Genomic DNA, 18,111 nt, shown 5'->3' on the forward strand with positions numbered 1-18,111 from the left:
GACCGAGGTATTTGCACAACCAGTTCAATGCCCCATGGGTACAGTAATGGAGTACTATCCTCTCACTGGCCTGCAGGTTCTGTGTTCCAGTTTACTGGACAAACCAAAATGGACTCCAACCCATAGTTCCTCCCTTTAAGCATGAAGGGCCATGTTTTGTATCTCATAACCCAACCCCATGGTTGTTGCTGATTGGATCAGGGGATGGCATCTAATTCAAGGAAAGCCCCTTTGTAGACTGCCCAGAAACGTACATAGTCTGGTTCAAGAACACTTTCTGATAGTTGCCTGACTTGGACGAACTGAGTTCTCTCTCTTTGAAAGATGAATGTTTCAGGAATGAAGAGATGCAATGATGCAGAGAAAGTAAACTGGCCATTGGAAGTGGGGGAAGAAGACAGACACAAAAGAGAGCATAATAAAAGGGAATAGCTAAGTTACTCTACTGTAGAACAGCAGAGTAGATGTGGGCAACAAGGATCATGAACAACCTTCCAGTTCTATTTTCTGAGACAGCTGGTCACGGTTCTTTTTCCTGAGATGTTTTGTTTATTCAAATTTATCTGAGTCCTCATGAGCCCCAGAGCTTTGGTCAGATATGGTTAAGTTTTAACCAAATGGTTAGGGTAATGTGTAACATGAGTACCTCAGCAGTTTAATACAATGAAAGTTTATTTCACTTTTTGCAGAATTTGCTCCAGATTTAAAAGACAGTTCAGGGCATATGTTTTTCAAAATTCCAGATTCCTAGCTGAGAATTGGTCACTGACTCAAAAGTCCTCCTTATATATGATGTAACACTTCTGCTCCCAGTAATTGTCCAGAGCTTATCACAGGGTCCTGTTAATGACAAGGGAACTGAGAAATGCGATTTTCCAAGTACTGGGAAGAAGAAAACTGGAAATAGGAGTGAATCAGGTACCTAAATATGGGATACCTTGCTACCGTACTTTTAACCTTTTCTTGGTGCTTTACGTTAATCATTTTAGCCCTTCCTTTGCTTCACTGAAACCCACCAGGTAGTGTTACATTCATGTCATTTAACTCACATTTGATTCACTGTCAGACATACCTAGTCATGCCTCTCTAGTCACTAGCAAATTTGATGCTTCACAATAAATTTAACAAAAACTTGTAGCAAGCAGGGACTTGCACTGTTGAGTAGATGCTTTCAGTAGATGCTTTTTTTTCCCTACTAAAATAAGAACAGTAGCAGAGAATGACAGATTTTTGCCATGTGTCAGGTAAGGCAGGGGAGTAGGGTGAGAAGATAACGAGAGCTACTGGGATCATCTCGGCAAGATCAAACTACTGTAATTTATTTTTTTGTAATTCTGTAATTTACTTCTTCTCTAGGAAGAGTAAGTTCAATCTAAAAAGATAAAAAGGCGGGGGGGGGGAAGATGGAGCTAAAATTTACTGAGTATCTACTATGTGCCATCATTTCATACAGATATTACCTAATTTACTTACAACCAAGGAGTATCTATGGGTTAGATATTACTATTGTCCAGCTGGTAAAATTGAGACATGAAGAGGTTATATGATTTGCCCAAAGTCACACAGTTATGATGACTGAGAATTCAATCCAGGCTCCTAAATCCAGATATTCAAATCCATGCTTCAAACCCAAATCCACAATTTCATGAAACACAAACAGCAGCAAACCTAAAATACATCTTGGAAGACACAATCCAGATTATCTGGGGCTATTCCTAAAGGAAATAAAGTTCAGGAAGGATTGAGTTGATTTTAGAAAAATCCCTGAGGATTTTGAAGATGGTGATCTCATGCATTTAATTACTTATTCATTTATTCAAAAAGATTTAATAAATGAAGACCAAAAGGAAGTGAAGGTAAAAAGACAAAATGGAAAATCCCTGTTCTCAAGTTGCTCATGGTATTTAGGCATAGCCCCACAAGTAAACAGACAATTATGATGATATAGTGGAATTAGAGTTGTGATAGAAATAAGCAAGTGATGTTGAGAGTCCTAAGTCAGTGTTGCTATGTAGTTCCCTGTGAAATAGACTGTAAGGTGGAGATTTGTACATAGGAGTCTTGCTTTCAGGATTGATCACCTGTAGGGGAAGTGGAAGAAACTGAGCAGAAGAAGAAGCTGGGCTATGATGCAGTTACAACAAAGTTCTCAGCCTTATCACAGGAAGATTATAGGGATAGGATGCCCTGCAGAATTGTCCCAACCGGGAAAATGGGACCAAGCCTCTGTACTTCTGCATCAACTAGTCATTGCATATGGGCTGCCCATAGGAAGGAAGGCATAACCTTAACCAAGTGGTTTTCTTCAACCAAGGTCAATCTCCAAAATGAACTTGGCTGAGATCTGTTACCAACACTCTCAAAAGTTAGGGAATAGAATGTTTCAGTCCTGAGGCAGTAGAGGAATCCAAGCAGTCCCACTGGAATCCACTGGACCCACCATACCCACCTTCGTGGAAGGTTTTCTGAAGAGAACGGTTCTGGAGCTAAGTCCTAAAGGACAAGCAAGGGTTATCTAGAATGGCACATATGAAGATATAGCAGCCGGGGGAAAGTTTAGGGCAGTTTATCATGCCCTTGGGAACAAATAATGCATAAGAGAAAGCAGCAAGTGCTGAGGTTTAGATGTAGAGGTCAGATCCTGCAGAACATGGCACACTATGATAAGGAGTTTGACCTTCTTCCTGAAGGCAATGGGAGGGCATTCAAAACTTTTATTCAGGGAGTGATATAACCAGAAAGATCATTCTGACAATAGGTGGATAGTATATCAGATGGAATGAAACTGAAGGAAGAGAAGCAGACTCATTAGGAAGCTATGACAGTGATCCCAAAGAGAAGAATAATACCTGAATTCACAAGTAGCAGTAGCAGTGAGGACAGATAAAAGTGAATATTAAGGATATTGCAGAGATATTAAGTGGGCAAAACTGAGAAAACTCAAGAAATCAATTAAATGTTATGGGTAGGGAAAATTTTAAAGTCAAGAGTAACTCAGAAGATGGTTCCACGTATTGTTGATATAAATTCAGAGGGAAACATTTGTGGAGCATTCACGTGGGGATCTCCTCCAATAGATATTTGCCCTCCTCTGGAGCTCAGGAGAGAAATCTAGGTTGACGACCGAGTCAGAATTCACATATGGATGACAATAGAAGTTATGGGAATGGAAAATTGTGTTCTGATGTACATAGACACAGAAGAAAAACTATTTAAGGTGAAGAGGAGCAAACAAAGAAGAGCTAGGAATGTAGGTAGAAAATCAGGAGAAAGGGATGCCTTGGAACTGAAAAGAGAAGATAGTGTTAATAAGTTCCAAGTGCAGTTGAATGCCACTGAAAGATTTTTTAAAAAGACAATTTTCCATAGTATTGAGTAAGTTGGGGGTCACTGGTGACCTTGGCAAGGAACAGTTCATTGACATGGAAAAGATAAAACAAAGACAATAAAAGAAACATGACGGACCTTAAGGACATTATGCTAAATGAAATGTCAGTCACCAAAGCACAAATACTGTATGATTTCCTTAATATGAAGTACACAGAGTTGTCAAACTCACAGAGATAGAAAGTAGAATGGTAGTTACCAGGGGCTGCAAGTGGGGAGGAGGAATAGAGAATTATTGTTTAACAGATATAGAGGTTCGATTTGGGAAGTGAAAAAGTTCTAGAGTTGGGTGGTCAAGACAGTTGTAGAGCAATGTCAGTGTACTTGATGCCACAGATATACTCATTTAAGTTTTATGTTACGTGTATTTCACTGAAAGAAAAAAGAATAAATAGATTAAATGAGAAGTGAGAAAATGTAGGGACTGAATGTAGCCTTTTCTCAAGAAGCTTGGTTGGGAAGAGAAGGAGTGAGAGAAGGTAATAGCTAAAAGAGGGAGTATGGTCTTGGACGGCATTTTGAGAACCAGTAGAGAGACTCCCTGGAGGGGGGCCTGGGTGTCTCAGTTTTTAAGCATCTGCCTTTGGCTTGGGTCATGATCCCAGGTCCTGGGATTGAGCCCCACATCGGGCTCCTTGCTCAGTAGGAAGCCTGCTTTCCCTCTCCCACTCCCCCTGCTTGTGTTCCCTCTCTCTCTGTGTCTCTCTCTGTCAAATAAATAAAATCTTAAAAAGAGAGAAAGAGAGACTCTCTGGAGATGTCAGAGGTGCATCAAAAAGAAGCAGTTCTGTGATCTGAGCAAGACAGAAAGATGGTGAAATGAGGGCCTTGAGAGCAACAGTTGAATCTCATTCTGGTGAACACTGAGAAGGGTGGAGTAACATAACAGAATAACGACCTTTGACCCAATAAGGATAAAAAAAGGTCTTGCTCTGCCCAGATGATGAACTTCAACTGAGAAAATTTAGTAAACCATTAATGCTTTCTTGAGGTTTAAAAATCAACATCTAGGAGCACCTCAGTGGCTCAGTGGGTTAAGCCTCTGCCTTCGGCTCAGGTCGTGATCTCAGGGTCCTGGAATTGAGCCCCGCATCAGGCTCTCTGCTCTACAGGGGGCCTGCTTCCCCCTCTCTCTGCCTGCCGCTCTGCCTCCTTGTGACCTCTATCTCTCTGTGTCAAATAAATTAAAAAAAAAAATCAACATCTAGTTCATTTGACTGTTTTAAGCAGCTAATAGTTGCCACACAGTCTTTTACAGTTTACATTGGTCAATCACATAATATAGTGTGTCATATGCAATGAATAGACACAATGATAATATTGTGATATGTAAGTTTTTATTTTCCCATTATATGTTGGGTGACGTTTTATCCAATAAAGGACAAAAACATACATGAACTTCAGAACTTACTAAAATGTCAAAAAAAAGAATTGTCTAAATTTTAAGGGAAAGTATTGTCTGAAAGTTACACTCTTAAATAGTTCCCTTTTTCACTAAATTTGAAAATACTATATACTTTTATAGTATGTTATTTTAAATACCTAGAAGAAAAATACATTCAAATCACGGGTCCCCTTGAGTCGCTAGGGAAAAAAGTAGTAAAGTAAAACAACAAACTATTTTCTTCAGAGTGAAAAACAGAAGGGTCTTTTTAGAAGCACCACATTTAATTCATATATTTTTAGTCTGTCTAAATGGTCTGTGCAAATTAGTATCGTACACATCAGAAATAATGCTCAAACATTGCACTGTATTTATTTGTCTAGACATAAAAGTTTATAAATTACAAAGATAGAAATCTTTAATATACCTTTTTGTGAACATACACATACCCTCACAAAGTGCTTGGGGAAGTCATGGCTGTTGGCCATAATTATGTGAATTTGCATCATTTCTTAGTTATATAGAGACACAGCACCAGGAAATCAAATACAAACAGAAATGCTCTCTCACTTCCAGTCCCCTGACGTGAATGGAGTTTTGGGCTTTCTGTGGCAGTTTTTAGATTTACTCTATATAAATATGTAGATGGTTATAAGAGCTCTCCTGTTGGGTACATGTGTATGAACTTGTCATTAAAAAAACTTCAGGGTCATAATATGAAGTGGTAATAATGATACTAATATACAACTTTCTATGCCACTGTATGCAATTAACCTCAAAAAAAAGTAAATTTAAAGTCTATATTTGGCAGAAGGATGTCATAACCATCATAAGAGATGTGTAACACAAGTATGACACAAAAACAAGTATGTCTTAGGAAGCGCCAATATCACACCTGTTGTGTGTGCATGGACATTCGATATTGAGGATACGCCACATTCAAGATGAGAGTTCAAATTGTCCCCTGAGGTCTGGAACATGTGAACCAATTAAAAGTTGTAAAGAGAAAAAGGAAGGAAATTAAAAGATTGGTCTTCTCTGAGAAGCTGTCAAGCAGGTGAAGATAAGATTCCCTATCAACATTTTCTTTTTTCTTTTTTCTCCATTTTATTTTATTTCTTCTCGGTGTTCCAAAATTCATTGTTTATGCACCAAACCCAGTGCTGCATGCAACATTTTCTTCTAATAAGCAAGGAATAGTTACGTCCCGTCTTTATGTCTTAGCTGCTGCTAGAATGCTTCCTTTTCTTTAAAGGGGAAGAAAACAGGACATTGTGTTCTTTTAATGAATTTACTATCTGAGCCTCATCTAGGTGTGTAAAGTACTGTTCTAAGTCAATTGCTCAATTGTTGCTTTGACAAGGCCTGTCATACTGATTGAATGTTTAAATGATTTCTTAGAAAATAAAATAAGAGTAAATGTTTTTAAAAGGAGAAATGCTGTCCTAATAATAGATGGACTCTTCCCAACTTACAGACTAATCAATATACATACATGTGCTATTTGAAGTCTTAACCTGGAAGAAGGAATTTTCAGAGTATCTCTGGTATAATACAGCTTCATAATAGATCTCTCTATGTTGTTATAAACTCAGATCATGTTTCATAAAATACCTGAAGCCCATCAGAAGACCTGTTCACAATCAGTTACTCTTTATTAATTAAATGCTCTAAGTCTCCATGAGTGTGGGACCCACCTATAAAAACTCTCTGATGTTCCCAAGCACCGTTTAGAAACAAAGTCAAAGTAAGTGGGGCACCTGGGTGGCTCAGTGGGTTAAAGCCTCCACCTTTGGCTCGGGTGGTGATCACGGGGTCCTGGGATTGAGCCCTGCCTCCGGCTCTCTGCTCAGCGGGGAGCCTGCTTCCTCCTCTCTCTCTCTCTCCGCCTGCCTCTCTGCCTACTTGTGATCTCTCTGTCGAATAAATAAATAAAAATCTGTTTAAAAAAAAAAAAAGAGGTATTATTCCACATAGGAAAATTTTCCAGATACTTGAAGCTCATTCCTTTGAATCCCTTTGAATGTTTAATTTTAACCATATCTATTTTTAAACTTTTAAAAATATGCAGTACTTTCCCCTGTTTTCTTAAACAGAGAGTGATCAACATAATGTCACTGATTCTTGATTATCGGGGTCTTAATTGTACACATTTTATTGTACCACTGTTACATTCAACCACTTCATGTATTCAACAAAACTCTCAGGCTGGTGTTGTATGTTCAGCGCTCTTGCCTTTTATACAGAATTGTAGACAAAATGCTTTATAAGTTCCTGTGTTTCTTGGGCTTGTAAGATGGGTGAGGTGTAGGAGAAAGAAATTTAAGTTTCATATTAGACAAACATGAATTCAAACCCCAGGTCCACTATTTACTAACTATGCAATTTGGGGGGAATTTATTTAGTACTTCACAACCTCAATTTCTTCATCTAAAAAAGGGCTGCTTCTAAGTTACAGAATGGTTGCAAAGGATGAATTCAATAATAAATGTAAAGGGTCTGGTGCTCCCAATCCTCAGCCTCCTGCTGTTGTGCTATTGACATCAGTTCTTGCTCCTACCAGCTCACTCCTCTCACAGTTCCCCAGCCCTGTAGACCTTGACAGCAGGGGCCTCCCCAACCTGTTCATCACTGTGTTCACAGTTCCTGATGTCTGCCATTAATGCCCGAAAGGGTGGTCTCTGGTAAAACACTTGTGTTGGAATCCTGACCCTCCTGGTTTCTGTGTGATTGTGGGCATATTTAACCACTTCCCTCTACTTCTGTTTCCTTGTCTGAGAAGGGAGGAGAATCATAATACATACCTCATAGGATTAAGTTAGCTATTTATGTAACTATCCCTCACACATAGTAAATATAACGAACACAATAAATGTTAGAGTCTATAATAACTGGGGGTTAAAAAATATTGCTTCTAAAAAAAATATTGCTTCTAATTTTCTGTGACTAGGGGAATGAAATATCAAGTTTATTTAGATGAGTTTAATATTAGCACATTTTCTACTAATACAGTTGTGAGTTTTAGTATATAGCTTTTTAAACATTTTTTTGCCTTTTTTTTTTCCTAGCAGCTCAGAAGTTTTACCTTTGGGTTATTGGGTCCTGTTTTGATTGCTGGATTAATGATCTCAAGATAATTGGGATTTTTATGCCATAGAACTATGAGATAATCTATCTTTTTTTCTTTTTTCCCCCCAGTGTCATTTGGTTCCATTTTCTCTGTTCCATTTATGAAAATAGATTTGAAGTTTCTTCTAAGCTAACCGGTTTACCTGTGTGCAGGTATAGAAATGTTTGCCTTTTATTCATGTGTGGTTGACCATATCAATAGCCTAGGTCACAAATGGCCATGTCATCAGTAAAAATGCATAGCAGTTACATTTCTAAATCTTAGTGTCTAACTTATTTCAAAATGGAATGCTTACATTATGTATTACATTTCTTTATGTTAAGTATCACCTATTCGTCTTCAACTCCTGGCTCAGTCTAATCATCCTGTTGAATAATCCATTGGAATTTGAAATTGGAGAGTGAAAGATGAGGGTAGAGAACTATGGTTATGGAATGAATAGCAACAAATTGCTTTGAATAGCAAAATAATCTCATGAGTGTTATTATATGGTTCTAATTGAACAATGAAATTTAGAAATTAAATAAACAAAAGTTCAAACCGAACCTGCAATTATGAAAGTTTTTTTTTTAATTTCATATCAATTCTACTACTTTACATGTATAGGACAAAGTTTTTATTGAATTCCTGTTTATTCTTCTCAGTCAGCAAGATCACTTCTGAGTGGCAGAGCTTTCCTGAATTCTAGTCTTCTGGGGGATAAGAATTACTTTTCAGGATTTCCCTAAATGTTGTTAAATCTGGTAGTAAAAAACTAAAATGTAGATGTCTGTCATAGTAAGGATAATCTTCATATGAGTCAAATTGCGTTCTTTAAAAGTATATAATACTAATGGGCTTTTCCAGTACCATTTCCCCCTCTACATCAAGAAGATTTTTCCCCTACTTCCTAGAGATGATCTTTGAAATTCTTAAACCCAGAGAGAAACTAGTGAGTGCAGGCAAGATGTTCAATAAGCAAAGGGAGACCCAGGCTAGTGACCCATGATTTAGAACATGCTGTTTATGAGAGCGTCTTAGGAGAGGGAATTATAGGAGGGTTTTATGGGAATCCTGGTTGGGGCTTGGAAGGAGGCTGGAATCTCTCACCATAGGGATATAAGTGTTGTGGTCAAGCACTAGAATGTCTGACTTGACTTCAAGAAGTATCTTCAGCCTGATATCTAACCTCGAGAGAAATTTTAAGGGTAAGTCTGAAGCAAAAATCTAGTGGTATATTTTCTGCTATTGCCTCTCAAGAGAATGGTATTAGGGATAAGAGATGGAAAAGTAATTGTTATGGTATATTTGGAAAATATGGCCATTATGCAATGTGTTGCCTCTAGTATCTCTGATAGTTCTTTATACCAACATTTGCTTAATTTGTGGAAAGCCAAATGTATGACTATAATTTACAGAGGCCTTGGGGAGCAGAAAAATCTATCTCGATATGTAAATCACCAGGCATTCAGTTTTATTTATTATGCTGATCCGCTGCCACTTAATTAATCAGACTCTTTACAAATTGTTTTCGAGGTTCATACCTAGAATAAGACAATTTTTTAATCCATATTCTGGACTCACTTGGTCTATTTTTACTATTTTCCCATACATTTTATGGGGATACTATTTTATGTATTTTCCTATACATATACCCTCAAGTCCAAGTCAGAGCTTTTTTTCTTTTCATTAGTGAGGCAAAGGCTTTTCTGTTTCTATTACTTCTCAGCTCCCAGGTAAATTGATTCTTCTCATCACCACACATCTTCATTAGGTCGTATGTCTCTCACTCCCCATTCACTAAAATATGTTAGAACTATATTCTTTGCATTCATTATGTACAAAGCTCTCAGTCTTTTCTTCCTATCAAGTCAGATTTTAAGCTAGTTTTTTAGGCACTTTTACATTTATCTTTCTAGACATCATGCCATTTCTACCTCTACATTATGATATTGTTTTTCTTACCTAAGCAGGTTTCTTTTTTAGTAAAAAAGTTAGCCTATCTAAAACCCAATCTACCTACATCTGCTATCACAATGAGTTACAGTTACACTTAAATATACACATGTTTTGAGACAGGATACCCCCATCAAGACTAGTTCTCATGGGACTATAGTCCTATCGAGCTTGCTGAAAATAATAAATTTATTCTTCTTTTTAGTTGCCCGATTTCTGGGGGATTAGAAAGAGATGCTAACCCTCTTTTATGTATAGAGTTGATTCTCATTCTTCATGGAGTATGTGTTCATGAATTAACCCACTAGCTAAAATTTATTTGTACCCCCCAAATAAATGCTCATAGTGCCTTCACAGGTCATTCATGGACATGCAAAGAGCAGCATGCAAAGAGTGAGTTACCTGGCACCCGCATACTTAGCTGAGGCTGAACAAGGCAATGCTCTGCCTTCTTGTCTCAGCTCTCATAGTGGAAATAAATGTCCGTTTTGTGATCTGGTTAGCACCAAATTGTTCAAATTTTTTGCTTTTTTTATTTTGGTGATTTCAATGTTTAAAATGGCCCACAAACAGAGTGCTGAGGTGCTGTCTACTCTTTCTAAGTACAGGACAGCTATGACGTTGCCCTCAGAGAAAATAAGCATCTTGGATAAGCTTCATTTAGGCACGAGTTATAGTGCTGTTGACTGTGAGCTCAATATCAATGAATCAACAATATATACTAAATAAGTTGTCTTTAAACAGAAGTATACATAAAATAAGTTTATTTATCCCTCAGTTGACTAAAATGTTGTGACCAGATGCTCACAGATCTTAATCTTGTATTTCCTTGAAGAGGCATGGTTCAGTATTCACTAATTCAGTGTTTGCAGCAACTTTATAGATCATAGCTACTATGAATAATGAGATTCAACTGTGCATGTGTGTATGTAATTTCTATGTAGCAAAATTACTGCCACTGGCTAATACCAGTTACTGAACCACATATTATAGTTTATAATACACCTCTGAAAATCCTCTAAATTAAATCTTGTGAAATTATAAACACATTTACCTTTGATTCAACAATCTTATTTCTAGAAATCTATCCCAAAGTTATAGTGGCAAATAAAAGAACACCCATAACTGTGAATCTTCTAATGGAAGCACACAACTCCACCTTTGAAACAGTCTTGACAAAATTGAACTTGAATCTTTTATGCCTCTAGATCTAACTATCAATTTACAGAAAATTCAAGGGACAGAGGAATATGTAAAACATATGCAGATGCATGGGGCGCCTGGGTGGCTCAGTGGGTTAAAGCCTCTGCCTTTGGCTCAAGTCATGATCTCAGGGTCCTGGGGTTGAGCCCCACATCGGGCTCTCTCTGCTCGTCAGGGGCCTGCTCCCCCCACCCCACCTGCTGCTCTGCCTACTTGTGATCTCTCCCTCTCTCTGTCAAATAAATAAATACAATTTTTTAAAAAACATATGTAGATGCAGTCAACAGAATCCAGACTAGACATTCTACTGGACAAATGACCTTATTTCCTCAACAACAACCAACCCCCTACAACCACCTACACATATACACACACATCACTTAAACTTTAAGAGACTTAAACACTGGTAGTCTTATGGAAGAATGTTCATAGCAGCTTTACTCTCAATAACAAAAACTTTCGTTAACCAAATATCCATCAACTGGAGAAAGGAGACACATATTATAGTAGTGATAGCAATTATAGGAAGTAGACTAAATGAATCTCACAAACATTATATTGAGAAGAAGCTGGACTTAACGAGGAGAAAGGCCTAGAACACACACTAATGTGAGGTTCAAAAAAGTCAACATAGAAGTTTCCTGTGAAGTAGTAAGAGGCACAAGGGGACTATCTAGAGAGATGTAAATTCCTATGTGATGATAGGGATATGGGTTATATTGACATATCCATTTATCAAAACTGTACAGCTAAGATTTGTATGTTGAAATATATGTAACATTTTATCTCAAAACACTGTTTAAAAATAAAGGAATGGAAGTTGGAGAGTAGGTAGAAGTAGAGATGATACAAGGAGATAGATCACTGGTCATGGTTGAACTGGGTATTACATATATATATATTACACTGATACAAAGCTTTTTAAAGAAAGAGACTTAAGCGATAATAACAACCAATGGCATTTTGGCCATTAACAACTGTCTGGATAAGACTACAAGCTCTATTACAAAGCTGTAATCATCAAGACAATTTGGTACTGGCACAAAAACAGACACATTGATCAATGGAACAGAATAGAGAGCCCAAAAATGGACCCTCAACTCTATGGCCAACTAATCTTTGACAAAACAGGAAAGAATGTCCAATGGAAAAAAGACAGTCTCTTCAACAAATGGTGTTGGGAAAATCGGACAGCCACATCCAGAAGAATGAAACTGGACCATTTCGTTATACTACACACAAAAATAGGCTCAAAATGGATGAAGGACCTCAACGTGAGACAGGAATCCATCAAAATCCTTGAGAAGGACACAGGCAGCAATCTCTTTGACCTTCCTAGAAACATCACCAAAAGCAAGGGAAGCAAGGGCAAAAATGAACTATTGCGATTTCATCAAGATCAAAAGCTTTTGCACAGCAAATGAAACAGTCAACAAAACCAAAAAACAACAGACAGAATGGGAGAAGATATTCGCAAATGACATATCAGATAAAGGGCTAGTGTCCAAAATCTATAAAGAACTTATCAAACTCAACACCTAAAGAACAAAGAATCCAATCAAGAAATGGGCGGAAGACATGAACAGACATTTCTGCAAAGAAGACATCCCGATGGCCAACAGACACATGAAAAAGTGCTCCACATCACTCGGCATCAGGGAAATACAAATCAAAACCACAATGAGCTATCCCCTCACACCAGTCAGAATGGCTAAAATTAACAAGTCAGGAAATGACAGATGCTGGCGAGGATGCGGAGAAAGGGGAACCCTCCTACACTGTTGGTGGGAATGCAAGATGGTGCAGCCACTCTGGAAAACAGCATGGAGGTTCCTCAAGAAGTTGAAAATAGAACTACTCTATGACCCAGCAATTGCACTACTGGGTATTTACCCTACAGATACAAATGTAGTGATCCGAAGGGGCATGTGCACCCGAATATTTATAGCAGCAATGTCCACAATAGCCAAACTATGGAAAGAACCTAGATGTCCATCAACAAATGAATGGATAAAGAAGAGGTGGTATATATATACAATGGAATACTATGCAGCCATCAGAAGAAATGAAATCTTGCCATTTGTGATGACGTGAATGGAACTAGAGGGTATTATGCTTAGCAAAATAAGTCAATCGGAGAAAGACAGTTATCATATGATCTCCCTGATATGAGGACGTGGAGATGCAATGGGGGGGGTTGGGGGGTAGGAAAAAAATAAATGAAACAAGTTGGGATTGGGAGGGAGACAAACCATAAGAGACTCTTAATCTCACAAAACAAACTGAGGGTTGCTGGAGGAGGAGGGTAGGGAGAGGGTGGTGGGGTTATGGACATTGGGGAGGGTATGTGCTATGGTGAGTGCTGTGAAGTCTGTAAACCTGGCGATTCACAGACCTGTACCCCTGGGGCAAATAATACATTATATGTTAATAAAAATAGTTTTAAAAAATTGTCTGGATATTTGAGTGTATTAAGGAAATATTCAGGAAGTTATTTTTAGGTGTGATAATCATGTTATAGTTTTGTTTTTAAAATAAAGATACCCAGTTTTTAAGAGACATGTATGAATATGCAGATAAAATTATATGGCATCTGGGATTTGTTTTGAAATAAGCCGGTGGGTGTAGTGGAGGTAGAGACAAAACAAGGTTGGCCAGGAGTTGAAATTTCTTCAAGCTGGATGATGGATGCATGGGATTCATTGGAATACTCTCTGTTCTTCTGTATATTTTGAAATTTCATATAATAAAAGGATTTGTAAATAATGCATTAAGAACATTCTTCCATAAACTGAAAAACTCCAGGCTACTAAGTCTGGTCGAATGAATGGAACGATATGACTTGGCTAATGTGCAACTCTGATTTTATCAGAGAAGAGACAGGCTGGGGGCAGGAACCCTGGCTGGTAACACTAAAAGGGGGCGTGTGGTGACTCAGGTTGGGAGGTTGGGAGTTTTATACAGTGACACAGCAGGGTGGGGTTGTGAAGAAACTGATCTCTGAGAGGTAACTGTGGAGGCAGGACAAGCAGGAGACAGATGCTTAAGGCAGGTTGTGAAACTGAATGGGGGAATCATCTGAGAAAATATTAAAGCAGTACCAGTTCAGGAGACCTGGTTGGGAGGGATCAATCCTGAAAAAATAGAGCTTAACTAGGAAAAGTTTATTGGCAAAGTCCAGGATTCCTGTACTCAGGCCTACAAAGAGATGTTAAAACAAAATGAAATGAAACAAAAACCAATGAGTTTAGAGAGTAACTTACTACTTTACTTACTAATTCAAAGAACTAGAGAAGAGTACCAAGGAGGGATTGGGTTGTCGGGCACCAGCTTAGTTGGGAGGATGAAACAAGGAGACTTAGAGTGAGCACCATGAACTTATAGTCCTATAACTTGCCAACTTTAAATATGGCTGTTTACCCTAAATTCCCTCCACACCCCAGCCTGGCTCCCCAATATTCCCTAATTATGCCTTGAAAGTGTATATACTACCACTCCAGAGATGGTAATGCTTCACAGTCAGTGTATTTCTTTTGTACTTGAACATGAAGGAAGTAGTATTTTAGAAAGTCAGAAATGTTCTTAAAGGTATCAGTAAAAGATTTTTTTTTAAACATTTTATTTATTTATATGACAGACAGAGATCACAAGTAGGCAGAGAGGCAGGCAGAGGGAGAGGAGGAAGCAGGCTCGCTGCTGACAGAGGACCTGATTCGGGACTCAATCCCAGGACCCTGGGATCATGACCTGAGCCGAAGGCAGAGGCTTTAACCCACTGAGCCACCCAGGCGCCCCAGTAAAAGATTTTTTAAAAGAAGAATATAGGTAGTTGTGGCAAAATATTTGAAACTGCCTTTAAAAATGAGTGAAAAGTTAAAAAAAAGTGAAAAGTAGACTTCCACAGTATGGCTGACTGAGGTAATTGTAGCCACCTTTTCTCATACAAATACATAGACATCCTGGGTAAGTTAACAACATAGTTGAACTGAGAGAAATCCTTATTGCCAGAGGGGGAAAAGCATTGCGTCAGGAGAAGGGGACTCAAAGCCAGAGACCTAAATCTGTTTTAAGGGCCTGGGGCCAGGGTTTTAATGCCCCTAAAGGGATTTGTAGTAGTCTGGCAGTGCTGAGGTTAGAGCTGGGACCTCTGCTAACACCAGGACTTTCAGATAGCTGAAAGCCAATGTCCAAGCTCAAGGCAGTCAGGCAGGAGGAAATTCCTCCTTATTTGTGAAAGATTCAGCCTTTTTGTTCTATTCAGTCTTTCAACTGATCAGATAAAGCCTACTCACATTAGGGAGTACGATTTGCTTTATTCAGTCTAGTTATTCAAATGTCAGTATCATCCAAAAACACCCACAGAGACACACCCAGAATAATGTATAAGCAAGTATCTGGCCCAGTCAGACACATAAAATTAACGATCGCTAGTACTTATCTCATAGAGTTGTGTCAAAGATAAAATGAGATAACAGAGCAGGATGCTTGGTCTAGGTAAGATCTTAGTAATGCAATAAATGTTAACTGTTGTTATTACTCTACACACTCTCCCTGGGGAATATTTTTTTAAAGATTTATTTATTTATTTGAGGGGGGGCGGGGCAAAGAGAGAGGGGGAGAGAAAGAGAAGCAGATTCCCCACCGAGCACAGATCCTGTAGCAGGGCTTGATGATCTCAAGACCTTGAGATCGTGACCTGAGCTGAAACCAAGAGTTGGAGGCTCAACTGACTGAGCCACCCAGGCACCCCTGTCCCTGGGGCATCTTACCGATTCTTGGGTTCAGTGATGGCATGAGTCCTCAATATTTATCTCATGTCTACTGAATATCATCACATTCACTTCAAACTCTGTTGTCCAAAATGAAACTCATTATTCTCTACAAAGTTGCTTCTCCTCCTGTGTTCACTATTTTAATGAGTAACTTCAATGTATAATGCCCAGTTATACAGCCAGGAACCTCAAAATTACCCTTCTCTCCTCTTCTCCTCACTTCCCACATCCAATCAGCAATTAAGTCCCATTCATTCCATCTCTTGAATGTCTTTGGTATCTGCTCTCTTCTCTCCATTCTCCACAGCTACTTGGTTTGTCCATTATCTCTTACCTGAATCATTACATATTCTTTAACTGGTCACCCTGCTCAAACACAAATATGATTTATATCACTCCTTGGTTTAAATTCTTTCAACAGTTTCTCATTGCCAAACTCCACGGCATGGTATGGCATGGTATGGCATGGCATGGCATGGCATAGAAAGATTTCTGTGATCTGATCCCAGAAAAATTTACCTAACCTCATGATTCAGAGTGCCCACATCACACCCTATGATCTGGCCTGAACTGCTTATAGGTCTCCAAATGGGCCATGCTATTTCATCTTCCGTGTTTTTTCTTATAGTGCAAGCTGTATTGAAACGTCCTTGGTCACCTGGTAAGTACCTAGTCTTTTTCAGGACTCAGCTCAACCACTACCTCCTCTTTGAAGTGTTTTCTGACTGTATTCTCATGTAAAACGATTATTCCCTTGTCTACATATCCACTGTTTCCAAAACATACTTCTAGAAAAGTGGTAAGATTTTGTTTTACTTATCTATTTCCTGGCTTAGAAGCTTTTGGAGTTTTGGAAACATGACTAATTAATCTTTTACATCCATAGCTTGGCACTATGATCAATGAGTATTCAATGAAAGAATTAATGCATGAAATTTGAAGTATAAAAATACAAGTAATTATTCCGTGAACATATAAATCAATAGGGATGGAAACGCAATCTAAATCTTCTCTCCATGAGTTTTCCACTTCTCTCATTATTTAGTATTTTTTAAAGATCCAGAATGACTGCTTGCATATGTGCTGGTTGGCCTAATACTGAGAATATATAGGCTGCATTCTTTGGTATAAAAGCATACTCCTTTAAAACATTAAAATCTTAACTAGCTTGTCGTTGACATTTTCCAAATATATCGAAAATGTCAGAGACAGCATTTGGGGCCTACAAATCTTTTGAGTGAAAGCCCAGGCCTTCAAATTGTGTGCCATTCACAGGTTTAAAATAGGAACATGTTCCATGTTGACTGTGAGCTATTTGGAGACTCTGAGAACATTAAAAGAGAATAATTTTATTTTAGGGAGGACTATTGGAAGGTAGAAGTTTTAAGAGTAACCTACATAATATATGAATATTAAAATGCATGCCTCTCCCCCAAAACACACATTATTACTCTCAAATCTGAGAGTCTTAGCAAGAGTTCAATATGTGGTCTAGGTCTTCCTGATCCCAAAGAGAAGACTGCCCGCATTTCTAGTTTAAAAAAAAAACTTTTAACATACATGAACTAACAGGATATAATCATTTGTCAGTATATAATATGAGAAATTTGGACAAAAATATGAAAAGATACTTTCATATGCTACAGATGAAACATTTGCAATAAAAGGAGAAAAATAAGTTTGTAACAGTTTTTTTCAAGGCATAAGGAAAGATTGGTGTATCTAATTCATCCTCATTTACTAGCAAATTAGATTAATTGCATGATGTTTTGGAGAAAGGTATCAATATTGTGATTTTTTTCCTTTATATTCATATTCTAAAAACCACTGTCATGTATGTTTGGAATGAGGGTAGAAACACAGTTTTAGTTGATTTTTATATGGTCCGATGGTGGAGGAAACATTGGAATTTACTGAGCAAATTCTCAAGATCAAGAATTTTTTAGAATTTAAGAGATCTAACAAAACCCAAGTTATAAATCCTCCAGGATCTACTTTCTTACTGAAATGACTAGGTATTTGAATATACCAAATTTGAAAGTGCGATAAGCAAAAAGGATAGCTGTTATGGTCAAAGAAATGTTCAGTATTAAACTAGATACCTAGACTGAGTAGATGCTGGAAAGTGAAGATGCACTCATTTCCTGTGACTAAAGTTTCCTGAATTCAAAGCAGGGCAGATTTTGAAGAACTGTACAGAAGTGTATGGTGAACACAATTTCAAAAAAGAGAATCACTGATTTTCATATATAAATGAATACCACCTTGATTTTCTACCTGACTTTAGAGTACAAACCCCA

The sequence above is a fragment of the Meles meles genome, chromosome 15 (genome assembly GCF_922984935.1).
Source record: "Meles meles chromosome 15, mMelMel3.1 paternal haplotype, whole genome shotgun sequence".
Classification (NCBI taxonomy): Eukaryota; Metazoa; Chordata; class Mammalia; order Carnivora; family Mustelidae; genus Meles; species Meles meles.